Consider the following 27,130-nt stretch of genomic DNA (forward strand, 5'->3'; position numbering starts at 1 on the left):
GTACCCAGCTCTCATCCCCTCTCTGTCCTCTTCCCAGTCCCCTGGTCAATCCCAACATCCCAGGACAGGGATCCCAGTTGCTTGGCTGCACTCCCACCTAGTTCCATATGCTGGGCCATGATATCCCAGCACTGGAGCAGCCAGGTCAGCAGGGGCTCTCCCAGCTGGAGGCTGAAATCTTTTCACATCTCTCACAGCTCAGCCAGGGATGGGGATCTGGTGATTATCTCTGGCCCTGCCTCTTGCTCCTGTTCTGAGGGCTCTGCTTCCCCTTCATCCCTCACTAACTGAGCTGATTTGGTCTTGGATTTCTTCTGTAGAGGGGCAGCTGCTACTGGCACAGGTTGTTCCTCTGCAGTTTGAGTGGCCACAGCACCTCTTGGTCTCCTTTCCTCCTCCTCCCCCTGAGGGCACTGGGTCTTAGTTAAACAAGATTACAACTTAGAAATTAAGAGACTTCAGGTGGAAGTGTGGAAAAGGAAAAGAAATAGCTTTTTATTAACAAAATCTGAATAAACAACAAATGGTGCAACCAAAAATTTCAGAAGAAACAAAACAAATTCCCAAATCCCCAGGTGGGGGGGAGAAACTGTCCCGGCAGTTCAAAGCTCTCTCAGCCCCGTGTGCTCGCAGCCAGCAGTGAAGGAGTCCCTTTTCCCAGGGCAGTCCCCAAAGCAGAACACCTCGCTCCCAGATGGGTCGGGCTCTCTCTCTCTCTCTCTCGGTCGTTCTCCACGAGGTGTCCCGTGGGGAAAAAACTTCCTGTTAGGAAAAGAGAACAAGGTGGCCAAAATCAGCTCCCGCTCTGTCCGGTCCCGGACAAACCCCAAAAGCCCCCGAACAAAGGACCCCCCGCCCTCCCCGCGGCCACCGCGGTGTCCCCGAGAGCCGCCCTCCCCCCACTGCCCCTGCCCAGCGCCTGCGGCTCCGCTCCAACCCACCCCATCCCGGGAGACACAGATGGGAATGGGGGGACACTGGGAAACAATTCCAACACCTCTTTTCAAACCTCTGACACCTGGTTCCCAGACATTCCCAAAGAAGGGGCTTCCCGTGGCCTCGAGCCAGGGACCCACCTTTGGATTGAACCAACTCCTGGAGAGACACGTTCCCATCCCTGTCCCCATTCCCATTCCTGGGGTTCCCATCCCTATCCCCATTCCCATTCCTGGGGTTCCCATCCCTCTCCCCATTCCCATTCCTGGGGTTCCCATCCCTGTCCCCATTCCAATTCCTGGGGTTCCCATCCCTGTCCCCATTCCCACTTCCTGCTGTGCCAACCTGCTCCCAGTGTCCCCGTTCCTGTCCCCACTATCCCTATCCTGGTCTCCCATGTCCCCATTCCCATTCCCGGTGTACTAATTCCCATTCCTGGTGACTCCAACCTGCTTCCAATGTCCCCATTCCCATTCCTGGAGTTCCCATGCCCATTCCTGCTGTCCCCAACCTGCTCCCAGTGTCCCCATCCCTAATGTCCCTAATGTCCCCATCCCTGTCCCCAATGTCTCTATTCCTATTTCTCTATGGAAAGAAAGTGGGATCAGCACCCGTGGCACAGGATCCCCGGAATGCTGCCGGGCGGATCCGTGCCCCTTCCCGACCCCCATCCCGGGAGTTACCGGATCGGAGCTTCCAGACACCGACTGCCACGAGGCCGATGATGATGATGATGGCAGCGATGACGGACACAGTGTCCTAGTTAGAACAGCTGGGACCGATTCCTCACGGGATGGGTGTAGCCCAAAAGTGTGTATTCTATGGCCTTCCATGCCATTTTCCCAGGAACTGTTGTCGGGGGGGGGGGCCTGTGAGGTGTGGAGGGGTGTTCCTGTCCTCATGCCCTTTTATGGAATTCCCCACTCTTAGAATTCTCATATCCTTTTATGGAATTCGCCGCTCTGAGGGAACGAACTGAGCATCCTTTTATGGAATTCCCCGCTCTGACGGAAGAACTAAGCATCCTTTTATGGAATTCCCCGCTCTGAGGGAACGACTGACCATTCCTGCCTGAACTGGAGAATATATAAACCTGGAGTTTCAGAACCTTTCCACCACTCGTGGGATCCACAGGAAGGCTGCAGCTCACCACTCTCAACCAGACTGAGACCACCACCCTCAACTGGACTGCAATCACCACTTCTGACCAGACTGCAACAGCTCTCCCACCAGCAGGTTTTTTTTCCCTCTCCCTTTACTTTGGACTCGGGGGGGGCCCAAGGAAAACCACTTTGTTCATGCCCCAGGGTGCTGGGTTATACATTTGGGTTTTGTGGGTTAAAACCAATTGCTCGTCTGCATAATCAGACTTCTTGGGCAAGGGGGGCCCAAGGGGGAGGCCCAAGGGGGGCCCAAGGGGGCTGGTCCGGGGGGGAAGGGCTGCAGGGGGCGGATCCCGGAGGAGGAAACCCGCCAAAAGCGGCGGCCCAGCCGAGGGAGGAGCCGAGCGGGAGCACAAAGAAGAGCAGCTAAAAGGTCCTGGCGGTGGCTGGGCAATGGCGGGGGGGGCGAGAGCGGTTTGGGGGCCCCCGTGAGAGCCGGGGGGGAACCCCGGTAGCCGCGGAGTGGGGAGAGCGGAGAGGGGCGATCCCGGAGCTGGGGGACCCCCGGAATGCTGGAGGGGGGGAGCAGAGAGGGAGCGCCGGGCCCCTTAAGCGGGGGTCCCGGAGAGGGGGAAGGCCTTGGAGTGTGGAGAGGAGGGGGGGCCTTGAGGCGGGGTGGGAGCCGAGAGCGCCAAGAGGTTTGCGAGGGTGGGAGCCGAGAGAGGAGGGCCGGCCGGCCCCGGGAGGCAGAGTGGGGAGAAGTGAGCCCTGGGACCCCCCTGACAACACTCAAGGGGACCTCGGAGAGTGGGAACCCCCCGGAGCCGCGGGACCCCCGGCAGCCCGGAGAAGGGGGACCCCCAATGCAGGCAGAAGTGCCATCAGGCCAGACAGAGGAGACCCCCCTAACGCCAGAGACCAGAGAGGGGGAACTCCTGGAAGGGATTTTTATGCTGAATGTTGGTGTTTTGGGGGTTTTTATGGACACAGGATGCCCGGTGAGTCCTAGAGCTGGACTTGGGCAGGAGGAACCCCCAAGGCAACGCGCTCACCCCTTGTTTTCCCCCCCAGCAGGATTTCTGCTTCCCAAAGCTTGGGCGGATGGAGGAGGAGGCTGCGAGGAAGAGGAAGATGCCTTGGGCCCCCCAGGCAGGTGAGGAGGAAGTCAGTGCCCCTTTGGGTGGGTCTTTTGTCTTTTGTGGCCGTCCTGCCGGGGCCGGAGTTGGGGGGATGTCCTTGGGCTTCCCTGTGGGCCGGAGGCAAATCCCCTGCGTGTCCTTGTTGGTTCCTGCCCCAGGCCCCGAGGTGAGGCCGGAGAGCGCGGAGGACAAATCCCCCCGGCAGAGCCTGGTGGGAGAGGCTGTTTTGAAGGGCTCCCCGGCGCAGGAAGGCAGCAGGGAGGAAAAGGGCCGGAGATGCCCCCGCAGGAGGGGCTCCAAAGCCAGCCCAGGGGGCTGTGAGGAGGAAAGAGCCAGCGTGTACCAAGAAGGCGGCCGGAGCTTGAGGTGGAGCTGCGAGCTGGTGGTCCCTGAGCAGCCTCCCAGCAGGGAAAAGCACTTCAGGTGCTTGGAATGTGGGAAGAGCTTCAGTGACCGCTCCACCCTCCGCACCCACCGTCGCATCCACACTAGGGAACGGCCCTACACGTGTGGGGAGTGTGGGAAGAGCTTCAAACGGAGCTCCAACCTCCTCAGCCACCACATGATCCACACGGGTGAAAGGCCCTACATGTGTGAGGAGTGTGGGAAAAGCTTTAGGCAGAGCTCCACCCTCCGCACGCACCGTCGCATCCACAGTGGGGAAAGGCCCTACACGTGTGGGGAGTGTGGGAAGAGCTTCAATCAGAGCTCCAACCTGCTCCGACACCAGATGATCCACAGTGGGAACGGCCCTACACGTGTGGGGAGTGTGGGAAGAGCTTCAGGGACAGCTCCAGCCTTTGCAAACACCGCTGCATCCACACCAGGGAATGGCCCTACAAGTGCTTGGAATGTGGGAAGAGCTTCAGCACAAGCACCAAGCTGCTCAGCCACCAGCACATCCACACGGGGGAACGGCCCTACACATGTAGGGAATGTGGGACAGCTCCACCCTCTACACCCACCATTGCATCCACATCAGGGAGAGGCCTCACAAGTGTGGGGAGTGTGGGAAGAGCTTCAGGGACAGCTCTGCCTTGACCTCCCACCAACGGACCCACCGGTAAGAGAAGCCCCAAGTGCCCCGACTGCGGGAAGAGCTTCGGCCGCTGCTCCAACTCCATCAGCCATGGGAGGACCCGCGTTGGATGATCCACAGGGACCCCCGTTGGGCACAGCCCTGGTGTGCTGGTTTAAAGGTAAACCAGCAGGGGAAATGACAGCGGTGACACCATGGGGACATCGATGACATCACTGAGACATCGGTGACATCACGGGGACAGCGGTGACATCACAGGGACATTGGTGACATCAGTGGGGCAGCGGTAACATCACTGAGCTATTGGTGACATCACAGGGACAGCGGTGACATCACAGGGACAGTGGTGACAAAAACGGAGTTAATTTTGGTGTGAAAATCTCCTGCTTTGGGCAATAAATTCTGACTCCTCCTCCGGCATCCGGCAGTTCCTCCCTGGGAACCAGGAATGGGAATGGGGACATAAGGAATGGGAATGGGAACACCTGGAATGGGAACGGGAACATTGGGAGCAGACTGGGGACAGCAGGAATTGGAATGGGAACACGTGGAATGAGAAAAGGGAAAATAGAGGTGGGATGGGAACACCTGGAATGGGAATGGGAACTCCTGGAATGGGAATGGGGACAGCTGGAATGGGAATGGGAACAACTAGAATGGGATGGGAACACCTGGAACAGGAATGCAAACCCGTGGAATGGGAATGGAAACAGCCGGGCCCGGGCTGTGTCCCTGGGGAAACAGGAGGCCAGGCCCAAAAGAGTTAACTAAGAAATTTGGGCCTGCTAACAAGCTACCAACATCCAAGACCATCTGTGCTCGTTCTGTTCTACTGACTGGAGCAAAGCTTCAGAGAATAGTACAGGAACATGTCCTAGGCCTCGAGGGGATAAATTAGAGAGACAGCAGGATCAGGGAGACATTGGAAGAGGAGGAATAGGCCGGGAGCCAGGGCTTTTTCCAAGCTTCAGTGAGCGGGTCAAGAAGAATGGAAGAGAAGGAAGGTCAAGTTGAGGAAGATGAGTTGAAGCCCCCAGAGCCATGGAGGAAGAGTGGAAGTACCCTCAGGATTGAGGGCCAAGAGAAACACCGCCCCAAGCCCCGCCTGAGCTCCACCTCTACTCCGCCTGTTATTAATATGCATCGATAGATGTTGTAATCACTTGAATATGCATTTAATCCCAGCTGAAGATTGTAGAAAAATGATGATTTTGTGTGAAGCCTTCGAGCAAGTTTGTCCAGCGCCAGCTGGCTTGCTCCCAACGTTGAATAAACAAATACCTTGCTGCTTAAAGATAAAAAAGTCTCTGAGCAGTTTCTCGGACCGATTTTTCGGATTCAGCGCCCAGTCAGTCCCAGGATGATCCCAGTCACTCCTGGTCTCTCCCAGTTGCTCCCAGTTTCCCCCATGTGGTCCCACTCATTCCCAGTTGCCCCCAGAAGCTTCCAGCATGATCCCAGTTGCTCACAGCCACTTCCAGTCATCCCCAGTGCACTCCCAGTTGCTCCCAGTATGATCCCAATCACCTCCTGCATGATCCCACTCACTCCTGCTATGATCCCAGGATGACCCCAGTCACCCTCAGTGTGGTCTCAGTTGCTCCCAGCGTGGGCCAAGCTTCTCCCACCGTGATCCCAGGATGATCCCAGTTGTCCCCATTATGGTCCCACTTGCTCCCAGTTGCCCCTAGCACAGATCCAGTCACTCCAAGTATGATCCCAGTCCTCCCTCCTGACAGTCCCAGTCAATCCCAGTTGCTTCTCTTGTAGATCCAGTCACTCACAATTCCTTCCAGTTGCCCCCAGCCTGGTCCTAATTCCCCTTCACGTAGTCCCAGTCACTCCCAGTACAGTCCCATTCACCCCCACCATGGTTGCAGACACTCCCAGGATATCCCAGTAGAGCCCTCAGCATGCTCCTAGTCCTTCCCAGTCACTCCCAGATGCCCCAGTAACATTCCAGTTTCCACCAGTATGATCCCAGTGACTCCAAGGCACTCCCACTATATCCTATGTGGCCTCCAGTTGCTCCCAGTAGCCCTCAGTGTGGTCCCAGTTGCTCCCAGTATGATCCCTGTTGCCCCAGTTCTGGTCCTGGAGGGTCCCAGTGTGCTCAGATCCTGTTCCCGGGGGGTCCTGCTGGGTCCCAGTCCTGGTCCCGGTGTATCCTGGTGTCCCAGTCCGTCCCAGTCTGTCCCAGTCCATCCCAGTCCATCCCAGTCAGTCCCAGTCCATCCCAGTCCCTTCCCAGCCGTTTCCCAGGTCCTGCCCCCCCGCCCCCCCAAGATGCTGACGGGGTCGGGGCTCCGTCTTTGGCTTCGTCTCCCTGGGCCTGCCTGGAATGAAGGGGCCGCTGGGACACTGCGGGACCTCCTGAGACCAAAGGAACCCCGGGAGAATTTGGATACTCCTGGAATCAAGGCACAACTGGGACACTGCAGGGCCCTATGGAAAAAAAGGAACCTTGTGACACTGCGGAATTCCTGGAATCCAGGGGCCTTTGGGACATGGGGGCCTCATGGAACCAAAGGAACCCTGAGGTGTTTCCGAAGGTCATGGAATCAAGGGGCCACTGGGACACTGCAGGGCCTCTGGGAATTAAAGGAACACTGGGACACTGGGGCAGGACATCCCCCTGCAATGGCACCAAGACAATGCCCCATTTGCAAAGGGGTCAGTGCTGAGCTGAGAGGGGACCAGGACAAGGCAGGAGATGTTGGACCCCAGACTGGTTTCACCCCAAATGAAGCCCCTGATGGTGAGGGAACCCCTGGAGTCCAAGGACTGTCAGTCCATGGGTTTCTACCAGAAAGGGCCAGTCCCCTTTCCCAGGGGCAGGTTCTTCCAACAGAACCCTTCTTGGGGGGTGTGTGGAGATTCCTGCCTTGGCTGGGGACCCCCAAGGTCACTGCTGGAGGTTGAGAGCAGAGATCTCCCCACGAGCGCTGCTCTGGGGGAGTGTCAGAGACTGGAACAGTTAATGATTTCTGCATTCTAAGAGACTTCTGCAGGCTTTTGACTTTCTGATGGGCAACTGGGCCCATCCCCCCTCCTCCAGTGCAGAAGATGTCAAGCCCCCAAAAGGCGGGAAGAGCCGAGTTTACCACGCCCTCCACATGAACTCCGCGCCAAAAAGGGGGACACCCCCCTATGGAAACAACTCCCCGCCTTGGGGAGGTGCAAAGGATATGGATATTGACTGGTGACTTTGGGGGTTTGGGGGGATTTTTCCTTCTTCTCCCCCCACCGCCTGCGGATCCAGACCATTGCTTTTTACATGGCTGGATCCAGTGGGCGGTGACTATTTACGTTTTTACCACTCTCTTCTTTTCTTCTTTCTTGCTCTCCCTTACTCTTACCCTGTCTTTCTCTCCCCTATGCATTTTTCTCCTCCCCCGAAAGGTTGGCCTTGTTATATGACAGCCCCCAAAATGCTGGCACACCTGTTGATACAAAATTGTTCAAATAAACCCTGTCAATATGTTTTCAGACACCGATTATTCAGTGTTGTTTCACTTTAATCCACCCCAAGGGAATTATTGATAAAACCTGAGTTACCAACCCACCTTTTTCCTGGGGCGGGTCGTAACAGTCACCGCTGTGCCTGTGATGTCACTGCTGTGACTGTGATGTCACTGCTGTGCCTGTGATGTCACTGCTGTGACTGTGATGTCACTGTTGTCTCTGTGATGTCATCGCTGTCTCTGTGATGTCACCGTTGTCTTTGTGATGTCACCAGTGTCCCTGTGATGTCACTGCTGTCTCTGTGATGTCACTGCTCTCTCTGTGATGTCATGACTGTCTCTGTGATGTGACCAATGTCCCTGTGATGTCACCGCTGTGACTGTGAGATCACTGATGTGTCTGTGATGTCATCGCTCTCTCTGTGATGTCATTGCTGTCCCTGTGATGTCATTGCTGTCCCTGTGACATCACTGCTGTCTTTGTGATGTCACCGGTGTCTATGTGATGTCATGACTGTCTCTGTGATGTCACCGCTGTGCCTGTGATGTCCCCACTGTGTCTGCGATGTCACCGCTGTCCTTGTGATTGTGATGTCACTGTTGTGTCTGTGATGTCACCGCTGTGTCTGTGATGTCACTACTGTCTCTGTGATATCACTGATTTCCCTGTGATGTCACTACTGTCTCTGTGATATCACTGATTTCCCTGTGATGTCACCGCTTTCCCGTGATGTCACTGATGTCTCTGTGATGTCACCACTGTGCCTGTGATGTCACCGATGTCTCTGTGATGTCACCGATGTCTCTGTGATGTCACCACTGTGCCTGTGATGTCACCAATGTCTCTTCAACCAGATTGCAACCACCACTCTCAACCAGACTGCAGATCACCACTCTCGACCAAACTGCAACCACCACTCTTGACCAGACTGCACCACCACTCTCACCAACAGGGTTTTTTTCCCCTCTCCCTTTACTTTGGGCTCAGGGGGCCCAACAAACAGCACTCTGTTCATGCCCCAGGGTGCTGGGTTATACATTTGGGTTTTGTGGGTTAAAACCAACTGTTTGTGTGTATAATCAGACTTATAGTATTATTTTATTAAATTATTATTCTGATTTAAAATCTCACTTTTGAGTTGACTTCATTTCCCCTGCTGGTTTACTTTTAAACCAGCACAATCAGACTGCTGAAATTACCGGGGTATTACTCTGCTCCCCATTGCTGGCAAAATCCTGGCAAGAATACTCTTGAACAGACTAAAACCCACTATAGCAGAAGGAATTCTCCCTGAAAACCAATGTGGTTTCAGAGCCAACAGGAGCCCCACAGACATGGGATTTGTTCTCAGACAACTGCAAGAGAAGTGCAGGGAACAGAACAAAGGTCTCTATGGAACCTTTGTTGACCTCACCAAGGTTTTCAATACTGTGAGCAGAAAAGGTGTGTGGCAGATTTTGGAACGTTTAGGTTGTCCCCCCAAGTTCCTCAAAGAGATCATCTCACTCCATGAGGATCAGCACGGCCAAGTCAGATATGGCAATGCACTTTCTGAGCCCTTTCTAATAACCAATGGTGTGAAACAAGGCTGCGTTCTCGCTCCAACCCTATTCACAATCTTTTCCAGCAGGATGCTCCAAAGGCCACGGCAGACCTCGATGATCAGGACGGGATCCACATTTGATACCATACTGATGGAAGCCCTTTCAACCTAAGGCGACTGAAGGCCCACACCAAGACCTTAAACCATCTTGTCCAGGAGCTGCTTTATGCTGATGACGCCGCCCTCGTCGCTCACACAGAAGCAGCTCTGCAGCGTTTAACATCCTGCTGTGCTGAGGCTGCTGAGCTCTTTGGGCTGGATGTCAGCTTAAAGAAGACAGGAGTTCTCCATCAACCTGCACCTCAGGAAGTCCCCCATCATCCCCACATCAACACTGGCCAATCAGAGCTCAAATCAGTCCAGCAGTTTAATTACCTAGGGAGCCTCATCTCCTCGGATGGTGAGATTGACAGAGAGATGGACAACAGGTTAGCAAAGGCATAGAGAGCTTTTGGGAAAACTCCATAAAAGAGTTTGGTGAAATAAACACTTGAAGAAAAGCACAAAGATCAGTGTTTACAGAGCCATTGTGCTGTCTACTCTCTTATATGGGTCCGAATCCTGGGTCATCTACAGCCACCACCTGCGACTCCTGGAACGCTTCCATCAACGCTGCCTCCGTACAATCCTAAACATCCCCTGCTCAGATGATGTGACCAATCCATCTGTTCTAGAACAGGCAGCAGTCACAAGCATTGAGGCCATGTTGCTGAGAACACAGCTGTGCTGGGCAGGGCACGTCTCCAGGATGAAGGACCAACCACCCCCTCCCTAAGATCGTGCTCTGTGGTGAACTTGCCACCGGCTGCCGCAAGAGAGGAGCCCCGAAGAGGAGATACAAGGACTGCCTGAAACAACATCTCAGCCTTGGCCATATTGATCTCCATCACTGGTCTACTCTGGCCTCCAGCCGGGAGGTCTGGAGACACCCCATCTCTAACGCTGCTGCTGCCTTTGAGAACGCAGCAGGATCAGCATTGAGGAGAAAAGACAACGCAGAAAGAACCGTGTCCTGTCCATCCCATCCAAGGAGTCTTTCTGCTCTGCCTTTTGCAACTGGACGTGTCTATCTCGTATTGGCCTCTTTAGCCACCAGTGTGCTTGTAGCAAATGTGGGCAGAGCTGTAGGGAATTGGCTATAGAACAGGGTTTGCCTAGGCTGTGGGAACATCTTAGATAGCGAGGTTACAGTGCCCTTGTACCCTGTTAGCTGGCTGGTAAACAGGACATTGTGATTAGCAAAACAAAAAGCAACTGAGTACCACCTGTGTCAACAAAGAAATGAGTAAGAGGTGAGATCAACATTTAAGCAGAACCAATAATGAGCTTAGCTTTTGCAATATGTATGAACTAATTATAAAGCATATATTAAGCTGTTAGCAATGATCAATAAACGAAGCTTGCTGATTCTCATATTGAGCGTCTCATTCTTCCCTCCTCCGACAAATGGCGCTTGAACAGGGGCTAAGTTAAATCTGCAGCCCCAGGGGCTAAGTTAAATCTGTAAGCCCCAAGGGCTAAGTTGAATCTGCGGCCCAAGGGACTAAGTTGAATCTGCGGTCCCCGAAACCTGAACAGGGGCTAAGTTAAATCCGCACTCCCCGAAGCCACGGTCTGACGCAGTAGCCGGTCGGTCTTGCAGCAGCACAAGAGGCAAAAGAGCTGGACTCTGTGGCGACCTCACAGGAGGGTCCTGGCCGACAACACCACCGATGTCTTGTAACGGGCTGCAAAGTGTGCTGAAGATTTATAGGTATGGAAAGACAAGCGGTGCTTTCATTACTCCAGTGCTTTTTAGAAAAGCGGGGACTTAAGGGTATAGCTTTGAAAAAAGAATTACCAAGATTGCTTACGACGGGGGTTGCTAGAAGTTGTTTTGTGGACCCTAATACAGTTTTTGATGAAAGAGAATGGAGACGTTATGAGGTTAAGTTGTGGGAGGTTGCCACGGAGACGGAGCTCAGTGTAACATGACAGAAGTGGAGAGGCTGCCAGGTCAGCCAGACAAGACGCCTGGACAGGTGAGCCACCGAGAACAAAAGGGATCTAATGTTGCATCTATATGGAAGTCTATCCTGCTTAAAAAGGAAGAAAAATTAGACGAACTGGCTTCGCAGCAGATGCTGCTTTCATGTAAGGGCCAGGGATATGAAGCGAACACTGTAACTGCCTTTACTATCTCTACTTGGAAAGAACTTAGTGATAAGCTCTTTACTGCTGCCTATAAGGGAGAAAAAGTTGCTGCTTCCCTCCTTACAACTTGGCGATTGTTATCTGGAACAGTAAAAGACATTAAAGTACAGTCTGAGGGCATTAGAATGCTACTAGATACCATCATACGGAGAAATCGTGTACAAAGGGAGTCGAGCGGAGTTGAAGGGAGCCGGAGCGGTACAGGAAATCACGGATCGGGGCCGGGGACAACCGAGCGGCCCCGCCAGCATGAACGCGGTGCACCATCTCGGCAGTGCATATCCAGGACGATCGGAGACGACGGCTGCAGTGTGAAAGTACTGCTGATGGACCAGGGATGAACTTTACGAACACTATGACTGAGTTCCACCTGAAGACATTTCCAGCTTTTCATCTGAACTGTGCAGCGGGACTGCGCTGCGCGTTTGTGGCTGTGTTCACGGCGCTGGGTGCTCACACCGCCGTGCTGAGTGAACCCGTGCCGGCGCCGGGTCTGTCCGCCTGTGGCGGGTGCCTGCGGGGCGGCGCCGGGCAGCGGGGCAGTGGCGGTGGTCGCGGCTCCTGCGTGGCCCCGGCTCGGAGCGCTCCCGGATGCCGCAGAGCCGGGGCCGGTGATATCGCTCGGAGCGCTCCCGGATGCCGCAGAGCCGGGGCCGGTGATATCGCTCGGAGCGCTCCCGGATGCCGCAGAGCCGGGGCCGGTGATATCGCTCGGAGCGCTCCCGGATGCCGCAGAGCCGGGGCCGGTGATATCGCTCGGAGCGCTCCCGGATGCCGCAGAGCCGGGGCCGGTGATATCGCTCGGAGCGCTCCCGGATGCCGCAGAGCCGGGGCCGGTGATATCGCTCGGAGCGCTCCCGGATGCCGCAGAGCCGGGGCCGGTGATATCGCTCGGAGCGCTCCCGGATGCCGCAGAGCCGGGGCCGGTGATATCGCTCGGAGCGCTCCCGGATGCCGCAGAGCCGGGGCCGGTGATATCGCTCGGAGCGCTCCCGGATGCCGCAGAGCCGGGGCCGGTGATATCGCTCGGAGCGCTCCCGGATGCCGCAGAGCCGGGGCCGGTGATATCGCTCGGAGCGCTCCCGGATGCCGCAGGGCCGGGGCCGGTGATATCGCTCGGAGCGGTGCGCGGCCCCGGCTCGGAGCGGTGCGCCCGCGCGCGTGCACGCCGGCGGCCCCGGGTGCGGTGGGCGGCGGGGGGGGCTCTGTGTCCCCGCACTGCTGACAGCCATGGTCCCGGGGGGTGTGCGTTCCCCTTCCCTTCTTTGCAGCGAGTGTTTTTTCCCTGGTGCCGCTCCTCTTCCTAGAGCGGCGAGTTAATGACGGTAGCAAAAGCCTTGGGTGGTGCAGTCGGGGGAGGAGGAAAAGCTGTTTGTCTTTTTCCCCGTTACACCAATCACCCCCTCTCTGAAACTGTCTGCAGCTGTTCTCTCCCTCTCCTATGTTTTTGTCTTTTCTTAAGCAGACTCTGTGATTAAGTTCCTTCTACTGATCTCTCTGGGTGAGCCCGGCCCCTCCTTCCCCTCCTTCGTCCTTCGGCAATGAGGAGCATGGGGGGAGGCAAAGACGGTAAAACACAGAAAAAAGGGAAAAGAGAAAAAACAACTTAAAATTAACAATATCCCAACTTATAAATCAAATAAGATTGCATTGTTTTTACAGCAATAGGTGTTATGCATACAGCGTGCTCATGGCATTCTCAAACGTTTTCTCCAAAACAGGGAGACTGACGAAAAATCCCTTGAAGCAAGATTAGAAATAACGGAACATCCGTGCTTAGCTTTTTGCATATTACAGAAGGTTATTAAGAATTTCCTATAGTTTGCTATTTTGCTTCTCTTACATGAAATTTGGCTGTTTCCCCCAGGGGCAGGGTGCAGGTAGAAGATTTGGAGACAGAACAATGAGACAGAAGGGGATATAGTCTTGCCCCCTGCAAAAGTAGTTTTATTGCCTTTATGATAGAATATCATTGCTCTATGAGAAGAGTTGAAGATTTCCAAGATAATATTCTGTTCTTTCCTGCTGTATCTGTCTTTTACATAGAGAGTTATGCAGGATTTGCAGATTGCTGATGGTAGCTATGCCATAAATTCCCTTTGAATTATGAAACTGATAAGAAGTGCACAACCAATGACTACTTGAAAATGTGTGTGAATGATGGATGTCTGAGGTGGCCCCCTAAGAGTGTGTGAAAAAAGATTGTGTGAAAGAGAAAAGCTACATGAATATGTGACTGTGTAAACTTAAAAATACCTTCTGCCAGTGTCAAGATTTTAGAGATGTGTAACATGATTCTGTTGAACCATAGTGAATCCTTATTCTGAATGGTAAATGAATTCTTCAAATTCCCACCATGAGTGATGAGGCTTTGGTTATTTCTGGACTAGCCCTATCTGGCTAGCTGTTTGATCTGAACTGAGGTTGAATAAGGGGTTCTTGCGTAGGTTTGGTGTTCTATTTCTGCCTTGTTTCAGAAATTTGTGAAGGTTAAGTCTCAGGTGGAGTTTTTCCACTGCTGTTGTTCCTTAGCTGTGTAATCTGCGCAGGAGATCACCAGTTTTAAAGCGAGTAAAAACCATAAGCCAGCAAACATTAGTGCAGACTGCAAGGTTGGCAGAGCCCGAAGCAAGGTACACCACTGTGCATCCAGGTGCCCGGGAACCATTCTTACAATTCGTGGAAAAGCTGCAAGACACTGTAGAGAAACAAGTTTTGTGACAGTTACAGAAGTTGCTAGTTACATAACTAGCTAGAGGTAATGCAGGCTTGTGCCGGGGTGAGGTCCTTAGACCATCAAATAATTGCATTTGCATCTGCTATGGCAGTAGTGAGGGTCGTTTTGAGCTTTTCTGTGTTTTCCAGGATTTAAATCAGGAGTTGTCAATGTTGCTGCCTTATTTGCTCAGCTCATTGCAGGGGGGCCTTTAGGCTGTCAAGGCCATCCTGCGTGCCTTCTCAAAAACATCTGCAGTGTTGTGGATAGTGTGTCTTCAGGCCTCCTGGCTGGAGGCCAGAGCAGACCAGTTATGTTGATCAGTGTGACCAGAGCTGAAGTGTTGTTTTAAAGAGTCCTTATATATTGTCTTCAAAACCCCTCCCGTGCACCAGCTGGTAGCAATATTCATTGTAAAACGGCTAGTCTCTCCTCCTTAAAACATGCCCTACCCATTGCAGCTGTGTTCTCAGCAAAATAGCCTCACTAATTGTGATTAATCCTTGTTTCATACCAGACGTATTGCTTGCATAATTTGACTAGTGAATGTTTAGGGTTGTACGAAGGCAACCTGTACTCTTCATGATGCTCAAAGCTTGCTGTTAATTGTCCAAACAAACAAACAGACTTCTGTAGTCATTACAAGAGTTAGGGTTGTGATATTAGGAGGTACTGCTTGGAGTTTTCCTTTAGAACATACAGATCCTGTGTGACTTAAACAATGGCTCCTACCTACAGAACAGCTGTTGGCCCTGCAACAGCTTGTCAAAAGGCAGCTTGATGCTGATTACATTGAACCATCTCAGAATCCTTTAATTACCCCTGTGTTTGTGATAAAGAAAAAAAAATCTGTGAAATGAAAACCTTTGCATGATCTTTGCAGACAGGTTGGTGCAGTCATGGTTAGTAAGCATTGGCTTACTGACCCCTTCTGTGCTTTCTGCTGAATAACCCATTGTTATTATTGATTTGACAGGTTATCTTCTCACAATCCAGTTAGATCCCAGTGATAGAGAAAAAATGTGCATTTTTAGTTCCATCTATTATTCGTGCAGAACCTTATGAGTGTTATCCATAGAAAACCCTCTCCCATGGAATGAAAGGCTTTTCTATAATTTGTCAGTGGTTTATGTTTCCAATGCAATTTTCTGACTGTCTTTGTTGTCATTATATAGATGATATTTCTGCTAGCTGTAGCCACTGAGGATCAGCTGGGTGTGTTGGACGCTGAAACCAGAAAGAGTCTACAATTCTTTGGCCTAGTAGTTGCTCCTGACACGGTGCAGTGAAAAGTACCCTGGAAATATTTAGGGTTCATGTACACAAAAAGCAGTCATTTCTCAACCAGTTATGCCAAGTCTTAATTTTCAAGCGTTGTTTGTACTCTAAAGAACTCCTTTGCAGAGGATTGTTCCAGCAAGTTTCCTATGCTTCGATCCAGTGCAGTTTCATAGTTTTTCACCTCTTTTACAGTTTTGGGAAAAACACGCTGTGCTTGGCCAGAAGCCTCCTTTAAGCTGATGGTCTTGTGGTCCCTGTGGGAGCTGGGGGCGGAGCGCAGCGTGCAGGTGTGGACCTTGTCCTTCTCACAGTAGCATTCCAGCAGTTACCGTGCTGGGGGATTTCCTCTCAGCCAAAACCTGGGCACCACAGAGCCCCACCAGGACGTAGTTTTTTCTGAGTGTTCTTTGTGCTGTGCTTACTCAGGTGGGCTTGGCACAGGAGGCCTTGCAGGTCAGGCAAGTCTTCATGGCTGGACGGGGGCCTGTGGGGTAAAGGCAGAGTGGGCACTGGGAAGGGCCCTGCTGGCATATTTCTGTTCCTTCTGTATGCATGCACTCCTTGCAGAAGCTGTGACCGCACCCCAGGGACAGAGGGTTCCTGTAAATGTCCAGGCAGATGGGGCATGTCAGTTCATCCTCCAGCCTGGCCTCAGCACCCACCTTGGCCATGTTGCCTGAGCCTCGTGACAGGGCTGAGAGCAAGGAGGAGGGCACTGGTGAGAAACTGAGAGCACAGCATACAGAAGCCTTCAAGTGTCAATTTAGCTTAATTCATTCTATTGCTCGCTCAGTTGTTGTCTCTTGTCCGGATTGTCATCGTGCTTGTGGTGTCTATTTTAGTACTAACCCTCGAGGTCTTACTCTGGCAAAAGATCCCCAAGAGTTAGATTTAATGGGATCACTGTCTGTACATAACACAAGTGGTAATGAGACTCAAACCTGTTTTATGTTGGGATTATTTCAATCTAGATTAAGTGTTTATCAAAGCCACAACTTGTCCAGCTGGCACAAACTGCCTAGCCTGTACACAAAAGAACTGTAGAGCCTGAGTGAAACAGTAGAACACACAAAGAAAGTAACAGTAACAACTAGTCCTATAGACTTGTAGCTTCAATCTATTTTTGGTTCTATGTCTGAATAAGTTTTAAGTTTTGTTAAAGAAAAGCCTATGATGGTTGTTGACAATTGTTGTAATTTTAGTAATAGTTCATATTGCTTTTTCTTGTATTGTTAAATGTGTAAGTGCTATAACAGAGAAAACATTGTTGGCCCAGAATAAAAAAACGGGGGTATTTGTAGGGAATTGGATATAGAACACGGCTTGCCTAGGCCATGGGAACATCTTAGATAGGAGGTTACAGTGCCCTTGTACCCTGTTAGCTGGCTGGCAAACAGGACATTGTGATTAGCAAAACAAAAAGCAACTGAGTACCACCTGTGTCAACAAAGAAATGAGTAAGAGGTGAGATCAACATTTAAGCAGAACCAATAATGAGCTTAGCTTTTGCAATATGTATAAACTAATTATAAAGCATATATTAAGCTGTTAGCAATGATCAATAAACGAAGCTTGCTGATTCTCATATTGAGCGTCTCATTCTTCCCTCGTCCTACAGGGTCCAACATCTCCTGCCTTGGCCTGGCCCCCTCTCAGCTCAGCACTGACCCCTTTGCAAATGGGGCATTGTCTCGGTGCCATTGCAGGGGGATGTCCTGCCCCAGTGTCCCAGTGTTCCTTTAATTCCCAGAGGCCCTGCAGTGTCCCAGTGGCCCCTTGATTCCATGACCTTCGGAAACACCTCAGGGTTCCTTTGGTTCCATGAGGCCCCCATGTCCCAAAGGCCCCTGGATTCCAGGAATTCCGCAGTGTCACAAGGTTCCTTTTTTTCCATAGGGCCCTGCAGTGTCCCAATTGTGCCTTGATTCCAGGAGTATCCAAATTCTCCCGGGGTTCCTTTGGTCTCAGGAGGTCCCGCAGTGTCCCAGCGGCCCCTTCATTCCAGGCAGGCCCAGGGAGACGAAGCCAAAGACGGAGCCCCGACCCCGTCAGCATCTTGGGGGGCGGGGGGGCAGGACCTGGGAAACGGCTGGGATGGACTGGGATGGACTGGGATGGACTGGGAGGGACTGGGATGGATTGGGACTGACCGGGATGGACTGGGATGGACTGGGACAGACTGGGATGGACTGGGACACCAGGATACACCGGGACCAGGACTGGGACCCAGCAGGACCCCCTGGGAGCAGGATCTGAGCACACTGGGACCCTCCAGGACCAGAACTGGGGCAACAGGGATCATACTGGGAGCAACTGGGACCACACTGAGGGCTACTGGGAGCAACTGGGACCACACTGAGGGCTACTGGGAGCAACTGGAGGCCACATAGGATATAGTGGGAGTGCCTTGGAGTCACTGGGATCCTACTGGTGGAAACTGAAATGTTACTGGGGCATCTGGGAGTGACTGGGAAGGACTAGGAGCATGCTGAGGGCTCTACTGGGATATACTGGGAGTGTCTGCAACCATGGTGGGGGTGAATGGGACCATACTGGGAGTGACTGGGACTACATGAAGGGGAATTAGGACCAGGCTGGGGGCAACTGGAAGGAACTGTGAGTGACTGGATCTACAATAGAAGCAACTGGGATTGACTGGGACTGTCAGGAGGGAGGACTAGGATCATACTTGGAGTGACTGGATCTGTGCTAGGGGCAACTGGGAGCAACTGGAACCATGATGGGGACAACTGGGATCATCCTGGGATCACGGTGGGAGAAGCTTGACCCATGCTGGGAGCAACTGAGACCACACTGAGGGTGACTGGGGTCATCCTGGGATCATAGCAGGAGTGAGTGGGATCATGCAGGAGGTGATTGGGATCATACTGGGAGCAACTGGGAGTGCACTGGGGATGACTGGAAGTGGCTGTGAGCAACTGGGATCATGCTGGAAGCTTCTGGGGGCAACAGGGAATGAGTGGGACCACATGGAGGAAACTGGGAGCAACTGGGAGAGACCAGGAGTGACTGGGATCATCCTGGGACTGACTGGGCGCTGAATGCGAAAAATCGGTCCCAGAAACTGCTCAGAGACTTTTTTATCTTTAAGCAGCAAGGGATTTGTTTATTCAACGTTGGGAGCAAGCCAGCTGGCGCTGGACAAACTTGCTCAAAGGCTTCACACAAAATCAGCATTTTTCTACAATCTTCAGCTGGGATTAAATGCATATTCAAGTGATTACAACATCTATCGATGCATATTAATAACAGGCGGAGTAGAGGTGGAGCTCAGGCGGGGCTTGGGGCGGTGTTTCTCTTGGCCCTCAATCCTGAGGGTACTTCCACTCTTCCTCCATGGCTCTGGGGGCTTCAACTCATCTTCCTCAGCTTGACCTTCCTTCTCTTCCATTCTTCTTGACCCGCTCACTGAAGCTTGGAAAAAGCCCTGGCTCCCGGCCTATTCCTCCTATTCCAATGTCTCCCTGATCCTGCTGTCTCTCTAATTTATCCCCTCGAGGCCTAGGACATGTTCCTGTACTATTCTCTGAAGCTTTGCTCCAGTCAGTAGAACAGAACGAGCACAGATGGTCTTGGATGTTGGTAGCTTGTTAGCAGGCCCCAATTTCTTAGTTAACTCTTTTGGGCCTGGCCTCCTGTTTCCCCAGGGACACAGCCCGGGCCCGGCTGTTCCCATTCCCATTCCACGGGTTTGCATTCCTGTTCCAGGTGTTCCCATCCCATTCTAGTTGTTCCCATCCCATTCCTATTGTCCCCATTCCCATTCCATGTGTTCCCATTCCCATTCCATGTGTTCCAATTCCCTTTCCAGGTGTTCCATCCCATTCTAGGTGTCCCCATTCCCATTCCTATTGTCCCTCCTCCCATTCCTGGTGTTCCCATCCCATACCTGTTTTCCTCATTCCCAGTTCTTGGTGTTCCCATTCATATTCCAGGTGTCCCCATTCCCATTCCTATTGTCCCCATTCCCATTCCAGGTGTTCCCATCCCACCTCTGTTTTCCCTATTCCCATTCCAGGTGTTCCCATTCTCATTCCAGGTGTCCCCCTGCCAATTCCTGGTGTGCTCAGTCTGCTCCCAATGTTCCCATTCCCATTCCAGGTGTCCCCATTCCAATCCAGGGTGATCCCATTCCCATTCCTGGTGTCCCCAACCTGCTCCCGATGTTCCCATTCCCATTCCCAATGTTCCCATTCCCATTCCAGGTGTCCCCATTCCCATTCCTGGTGTCCCCATTCCCATTCCAGGTGTTTCCATTCCAATTCCTGGTGTTTCCATTCCCATTCCTGGTGTCCCCATTCCCATTCCAGGTGTTCCTATTCCCATTCCAGGTGTTCCCACTCCAGGTGTTTCCATTCCAGTTCCAGGTGTTCCCATTCCCATTCCTGGTATCCCCATTCCCATTCCAGGTGTTCCTATTCCCATTCCAGGTGTTCCCACTCCAGGTGTCTCCATTCCAATTCCTGGTGTTCCCATTCCCATTCCTGGTGTCCCCATTTCCATTCCAGGTGTTCCCATTCCCATTACTAGTGTTCCCATTCCAGGTGTCTCCATTCCGATTCCAGGTGTCCCCATTCCCATTCCAGGTGTTCCCATTCCCATTCCTGGTGTCCCCATTTCCATTCCAGGTGTCCCCATTTCCGTTCCTGGTGTCCCCATTTCCATTCCAGGTATTCCCATTCCCATTCCAGGTGTTTCCATTCCCATTCCTGGAGTCCCCATTTCCATTCCACGTGTTCCCATTCCCATTCCAGGTGTTCCCTCCCCATTCCACATGTCCCCATTCCCATTCCTGCTGCCCCTATTCCAATTCCTGGTGTCCCCAGTCTGCTCCCAATGTCCCCAGTCTGCTCCCAATGTCCCCATTCCCATTCCAGGTGTTCCCATTTCCATTCCTGGTGTCCCCATCCCATTCGTGATGTCCCCATTCCCATTCCAGGCATTCTCATTCCCTTTCCAGCTGTTCCATCCCATTCTAGGTGTCACCGCTGTCATTTCCCCTGCTGGTTTGCCTTTAAACCAGCACACCAGGGCTGTGCCCAACGGGGGTCCCTGTGGATCATCCAACGCGGGTCCTCCCATGGCTGATGGAGTTGGAGCAGCGGCCGAAGCTCTTCCCGCAGTCGGGGCACTCGGGGCTTCTCTTACCGGTGGGTCCGTTGGTGGGAGGTCAAGGCAGAGCTGTCCCTGAAGCTCTTCCCACACTCCCCACACTTGTGAGGCCTCTCCCTGATGTGGATGCCAAGGTGGGTGTAGAGGGTGGAGCTGTCCCACATTCCCTACACGTGTAGGGCCGTTCCCCAGTGGGGATGTGCTGGTGGCTGAGCAGCTTGGTGCTTGTGCTGAAGCTCTTCCCACATTCCAAGCACTTGTAGGGCCATTCCCTGGTGTGGATGCAGCGGTGTTTACAATGGTTGGAGCTGTCCCTGAAGCTCTTCCCACACTCCGCACACGTGTAGGGCCGTTCCCACTGTGGATCATCTGGTGTTGGAGCAGGTGGGAGCTCCGTTTGAAGCTCTTCCCACATTCCTCACACATGTAGGGCCTTTCTCCACTGTGGATCATCCGGTGTCGGAGCAGGCTAGAGCTCTGATTAAAGCTCTTCCCACATTCCTCACACATGTAGGGCCTTTCTCCACTGTGGATCATCTGGTGTCGGAGCAGGCTGGAGATCTGATTGAAGCTCTTCCCACACTCCCCACACATGTAGGGCCGTTCCCCACTGTGGATGCGACAGTGGTTGCGGAGCGTGGAGCTGTGCCTGAAGCTTTTCCCACACTCCCCACACGTGTAGGGCCGTTCCCTAGCGTGGATCATCTGGTGGCTGAGAAGGTGGGAGCTCTGTTTGAAGCTCTTCCCACACTCCCCACACATGTAGGGTCGTTCCCCACTGTGGATGCGACGGTGGGTGCGGAGGTTGCAGCTCTGCCTGAAGCTCTTCCCACACTCCCCACACGTGTAGGGCCGTTCCCCAGTGTGGATGTGCTGGTGCCCCAGGAGGTTGGTGCTCTTCCTGAAGCTCTTCCCACATTCCAAACACCTGAAGGGTTTCTCCCTGCTGGGAGGCTGCTCAGGGACCACCAGCTCGCAGCTCCGCCTCAAGCTCCGGCCGCCTTCCCGGCACACGCTGGCTCTTTCCTCCTCACAGCCCCCTGGGCTGGCTTTGGAGCCCCTCCTGCGGGGGCATCTCCGGCCCTTTTCCTCCCCGCTGCCTTCCTGCGCCGGGGAGCCCTTCAAAACGGCCTCTCCCACCAGGCTCTGCCGGGGGGATTTGTCCTCCGCGCTCTCCGGCCTCACCTCGGGGCCTGGGGCAGGAACCAACAAGGACACGCAGGGGATTTGCCTCCGGCCCACAGGGAAGCCCAAGGACATCCCCCCAACTCCGGCCCCACCAGGACGGCCACAAAAGACAAAAGACCCACCCAAAGGGGCACTGACTTCCTCCTCACCTGCCTGGGGGGCCCAAGGCATCTTCCTCTTCCTCGCAGCCTCCTCCTCCATCAGCCCAAGCTTTGGGAAGCAGAAATCCTGATGGGGGGGGCGGGGAAACAAGGGGTGAGCGCGTTGCCTTGGGGGTTCCTCCTGCCCAAGTCCAGCTCTAGGACTCACTGGGCATCTTGTGCCCATAAAAACCCCCAAAACACCAACATTCAGCCCAAATTCCCCTTTCCAGGAGTTCCTCCTCTCTGCTCTTTGGGGTTAGTGGGATCCCCCCTGTCTGGCCTGATGGCACTTCTGCCTGCATTGGGGGTCCCCCTTCTCTGGGCTGCCGGGGGTCCCGCGGCTCCGGGGGGTTCCCACTCTCCGGGGTCCCCTTTAGTGTTGCCGGGGGGTCCCAGGGCTCACTTCTCCCCACTCTGCCTCCCGGGGCCGGCCAGCCCTCCTCTCTCGGCTCCCACCCTCGCAAACCTCTTGGCGCTCTCGGCTCCCACCCCGCCTCAAGGCCCCCCCTCCTCTCCACACTCCAAGGCCTTCCCCCTCTCCGAGACCCCCGCTTAAGGGGCCCGGCGCTCCCTCTCTGCTCCCCCCCCTCCAGCATTCCGGGGGTCCCCCAGCTCCGGGATCGCCCCTCTCCGCTCTCCCCACTCCGCGGCTACCGGGGTTCCCCCCCGGCTCTCACGGGGGCCCCCAAACCGCTCTCGCCCCCCCCGCCATTGCCCAGCCACCGCCAGGACCTTTTGGCTGCTCTTCTTTGTGCTCCCGCTCGGCTCCTCCCTCGGCTGGGCCGCCGCTTTTGGCGGGTTTCCTCCTCCGGGATCCGCCCCCTGCAGCCCTTCCCCCCCTGGACCAGCCCCCTTGGGCCCCCCCTTGCCCAATAAGTCTGATTATACAGAACAGCAATTGCTTTTAACCCACAAAACCCAAATGTATAACCCAGTACCCTGGGGCATGAACAAAGTGGTTTTCCTTGGGTCCCCCCCGAGTCCAAAGTAAAGGGAGAGGAGAAAAAACCTGCTGGTGGGAGAGCTGTTGCAGTCTGGTCAGAAGTGGTGATTGCAGTCCAGTTGAGGGTGGTGGTCTCAGTCTGGTTGAGAGTGGTGAGCTGCAGCCTTCCTCTCGATCCCACGAGTGGTGGAAAGGTTCTGAAACTCCAGGTTTATATATTCTCCAGTTCAGGCAGGAATGGTCAGTCGTTCCCTCAGAGCCGGGAATTCCATAAAAGGATGCTTAGTTCGTTCCCTCAGAGCAGGGAATTCCATAAAAGGATGCTTAGTTCGTTCCCTCAGAGCAGGGAATTCCATAAAAGGATATGAAGATTGCCAGAGTGGGGAATTCCATAAAAGGGTATGAGGACAGGAACACCCCCCCCACCTCGCAGGCCCCCCCCCCGACAACAGTTCCTGGGAAAATGGCATGGAAGGCCATAGAATACACACTTTTGGGCTACACCCATCCAGTGAGGAATCGGTCCCAGCTGTTCTAACTAGGACACTGTGTCCGTCATCGCTGCCATCATCATCATCATCGGCCTCATGGCAGTCGGTGTCTGGAAGCTCCGATCCGGTAACTCCCGGGATGGGGGTCGGCAAGGGGCACGGATCCGCCCGGCAGCATTCCGGGGATCCTGTGCCACGGGTGCTGATCCCACTTTCTTTCCAGAGGGAGCAGGGAGGGGAATGGATACGACCCCGCGCCCACCATTGAGTCCCAGCAGCATGTGGGGATCCAGATCCTCTGTGCAGGGATCCCAGGATGGATGCCGGGATTCCAGAGGGGAATGGGGGCCTAATGGCTGGAGTGGGATTGGAAGGGGATTGCAGCTCAAGGCAGGATTCCAGAGTGGGATCAGGTGGAATTGTGGACTGGGATCAGGGCTGGATTCTGGAGTGGGATTGGGGTGGGATGAACAGAGCAGGATCAGGTGGGAATCTGGAGCAGTTCCTACTCTCCCTGGGCTCCACAACCGGCTCCATCCCCTGGGATGGGAACAGGGACATGGTGACTCCTTTCCCCGCTCTCATCCCAGCAGGAATCATGGCCTGAGCGATCCCGGAGCTGGATCTGCCCCTTCCCTCTCCCTGTGGAAAGGCAGGAGCTGCTGGCAGAGCTCATCCCGCTGCTCCCACCCACCCCGGCCCCCCTGCGGCTCTTCCCGATGGATCAACTTCCTGCTTTTTCCTGTGTGAAACCCAGGACCACAATTATTCCTGAGGCTTTAATTTGGGTGTGAAAATCTCCTGCTTTGGGCAAGAAATCCTGGCTCCCTCCTCCGGCATCCGGCAGTTCCTCTGTGGGAACCAGGAATGGGAATGGGGACAGGGGGAATGGGATGGGGACACTGGGAACAGGCTGGGGCCACCAGGATTTTAATGGGGACGTTGGGACTGGGATGGGGACATTGGGGACAGGGATGGGGACAGCAGGAACGGGAACCGGAACACCAGGAGACAATGGGGAAAGGGATGGGGACACCAGGAGCAGGATGGGATCACCAGGAGAAGGTTGGGGACACTGGAACAGGCTGGGGTCATCAGGAATGGGGTGGGGACACCAGGAATAGCAATGGAGACATTGGGAGCAGGTTGGGGACAGCAGGAACTGGGAATGGGGACACACGGAAATGGGAATGCGGAAAACAGAGCTGGGATGGGAACATCAGGAATGGGAATGGGGACACCAGGAATGGGAATGGGGAAAACAGAACTGGGTTGGGAACTCTAGGAATGGGAATGGGGACACCAGGAATGGGAATGGGGACCTGGAGGACCACGCTGGGGACACTGGGAGCAGCCTGGGGAGAGCAGGAACTGGGATGGCAACACCAGGAAAGGGAACGGGGACATCGGCAGCAGGTTGGAGACACCAGGGACTGGGAATGGGGACATCAGGAATGGGATGGGAACACTGGGAATAGGAACACCGGGAATGGGAACACCAGGAATGGAGTGGGAACATGAGGGACCAGGATGGGGACACTGGGGACTGATGGAGAGGAGCAGAGACCCCAGACTCACCTAAACCCCTCCCAGAACTGAGGGCCAAGAGAAGCTCCGCCTGAGCTCCGCCTGAGCTTTGCCCATTATTAATATGCATAGATAGATATTGTGATCAGATGAATATGATTTATCATATTTAATCATATATGAAAATTGTATACAACCCCAATATTGTGTGAAACTCTCGACCAAGTTCTCTGTGGTGCGAACCACGCTCGCTGCCGACGTCGGCAATAAATCCCTTTGCTGCTCAAAGATCCAAAGTCTCTGAGCAGTTCTTCGGACTGGGTTTTTCAGCATCGCAGAGGCAAAGGCACAAACTGATGGATCCCCTCAGAGGGCAACATTCTCAGCAAAGCTCCCCTCTCAGCTTCCTTTACACTGACCTCTGACTGCAGGGACCTCCTTCCCACTCTGCTGATGCTTCTCAGGCTGCGAACTACCCGGAAAAAACCCAAATGCCAAGGGATGTGCTTAGATTCACCAAAGATACAGCCCACCAGAATTAACATCTGATTCAGACTGGCAGGAAAATGCTCAACTTGCTCGTCGTCCCTCCAGTGCCAAAGGGCCCCCCACCGCTTTCATCCCACCTGGAAAGAACAAGAAGACGCTCACAGAACGACCTTTGAAGAGAAGTGCCTGTCACAACTGCAAGGAGGGATGCACAACAATCTCACGTGGGGGATATTCTCTGCTCTGCCCTGCAGACCCTTGTGCTGGGGTCAAAACACAGCCTCTCTGCTTCCCTCTCCTGAGGGACTTGTTCTTAGACATCCCTTTCCCCTCCCGGCCATTCCCAAGCCTGGACCCGGCTCTCAGCCCCTCTCTGGCTCAGAGCCCTCAACTTCTCTTGCAGAGAGCTGGGCCTGTCAACCCAGCTGCCAAAAGCACGGCCCTTGGGCTGCCTCGGAGGTTCCTGCAGTCGCCCCAGGCCCTGCCCAAGGCCCTCCCATCAGGGGCTGGGCCCTGGGGGCCGGGGGAGAACCCACCCGCGGCTTGGCCCTTCTTGCCCAGCCCTGCTCTGGCCCAGCCTCCTCCCCCTGCACACTCCCCACTGCCACAGCCTGCGCTGGGGCAGCATTTCCTTCCTGGGCCCTTTCCAGCTGCCCCCATGGGGACACTTCCATTTTCTGGGCCAGGCCCCAGAGGCAATCCCAGCCAGTCCTGCCCCTCGTCCCCAGCCCGGCTCACTGACTCCTGGGGGCCTCTGGAAGCCAAGAGCCAAAGGCCAATCCCCCCCGAGTGCAGCCCCACCATCTGCACTGGGGCCCCAGGGCTTCCCTTTCCCAAGCAGCCCCTGCAAAGCCTTGTCAGAGACAAAACTGGGTGACCCGAGTGCTGGATGCTTTTAGGAAAGAGGTCTAAACATTTCTTGAAGAATGGAGGGGGGTGACTTTTTTATTCTTGACCTTTCCAGTTCTCCATTTGGGGGCAGGGTGCCCTGGGGCTCCCTCAGTCTTCCTTGAGCCCTGGATCACTTCCCTGGGGCTCTGGTGGGGTCAGATCCGCAGTGGGGGGATCTCTAACCCCCCTGTCCATCCCTGGGGGTTTATGGAGAGCCCCAAAATCTTGGTCAAAGTGTTATTTGGGCACTACCAGACCAAGCCCCCAAATGCGGAGAAGCTCCATGTCCTCAAAAGTCTTGGATAAGAGGGATTTGGATACAATCAAAAATCTGGGGATTGGGTACCCTCAGTTCCCCATCTGCCTCTTGTTTTGGGCAACTGTGAGCTCAGGGACAACTTTATCCTCTGTTTAAGGTTCACTTGAGCCCCAGGAGCCCTGGATGGCTGCTTTTTGGGTTGCCCTGAGCTTTGGGAGCCCTGGCTGGGCATTTTTGGTGGGCTCTGAGCTCCCCCCTCCCCCGTAGCCCACGGACCCCCCGAACCCCCCAGCCCCGGGGCTGCCGCGGGGGCCCCCAACGGCCCTCAGCCAATCCCAAAGCGCCCACGCCGCCCGCGCCCAATCCCAGCGCGCCGCGCTGATGACTCATCAGTCGCCGGGAAGACGCCTCGAAAAAAGGGCCCCAACTGCGCCCTCAGCCAAACCCAGCGCGCCCCAAACCCCCCAAAACGGCGCCACCCGGCTGGTTTTGGGCTGTCAGCAGCTGTCCGGCGCTGGGCATGGAGCGTGTGCGGGGAGCTGGGGCCGTGCTGGCGGTGCTGGTGGTGCTGGGAGCCCCCCCGGCTGCGGG

General features: G+C 54.4%; 2 protein-coding genes across 2 annotated transcripts in view; both read left to right on the forward strand.

Annotated features, from left to right (window-relative positions):
• The window catches only part of LOC127464169 (class II histocompatibility antigen, B-L beta chain-like), a 72,757-nt gene that overhangs the window by 43,378 nt on the left and 2,249 nt on the right, over nt 1-27,130 (forward strand). The gene's annotated exons all lie outside the window — the stretch shown is intronic.
• Nucleotides 19,464-27,130, forward strand: part of LOC127464165 (uncharacterized) — a 348,813-nt gene continuing 341,146 nt past the window's right edge. Inside the window, exon 1 of the mRNA XM_051774361.1 lies at nt 19,464-19,597. The gene's annotated coding sequence lies outside the window, so the exon portion shown is untranslated. The remainder of the gene's footprint in view (nt 19,598-27,130) is intronic.

Source organism: Manacus candei, unplaced genomic scaffold, assembly GCF_025592945.1.
Source record: "Manacus candei isolate 608988 ecotype Guabito, Panama unplaced genomic scaffold, ASM2559294v1 h1tg000197l, whole genome shotgun sequence".
NCBI classification, from domain to species: domain Eukaryota; kingdom Metazoa; phylum Chordata; class Aves; order Passeriformes; family Pipridae; genus Manacus; species Manacus candei.